This window comes from Trypanosoma theileri (genome assembly GCF_002087225.1).
Source record: "Trypanosoma theileri isolate Edinburgh chromosome Unknown TM35_Tth_24_V1, whole genome shotgun sequence".
In the NCBI taxonomy this organism is placed as follows: Eukaryota; Euglenozoa; class Kinetoplastea; order Trypanosomatida; family Trypanosomatidae; genus Trypanosoma; species Trypanosoma theileri.
Window position 1 is genome coordinate 457,707 of NW_021639866.1, and position 256 is coordinate 457,962.

A 256-nucleotide genomic window follows, 5' to 3' on the forward strand; every position below is an offset into this window, starting at 1 on the left:
TTGACGCTTCGGCAGGGGCACATGTGACACCAAATGGCTCTCCGGTACCGGCTGCCACGTAGAGCACAAAGTCAGCATTCTCAACACCCTCACTGTGGTGCTCATCAGGTACAGTGAAATGGGTACAAGGGTTGCCATTTTCAAAATTGGGCACCTTTAGTTTGCCTTCCTGGGGTTGCACAAGCAGACGATCCCTGTGCAGTTTAATAGCAGCAGGAATTACTTCTTTTATTAGAGTTTCCTTCTTTTTATCGGT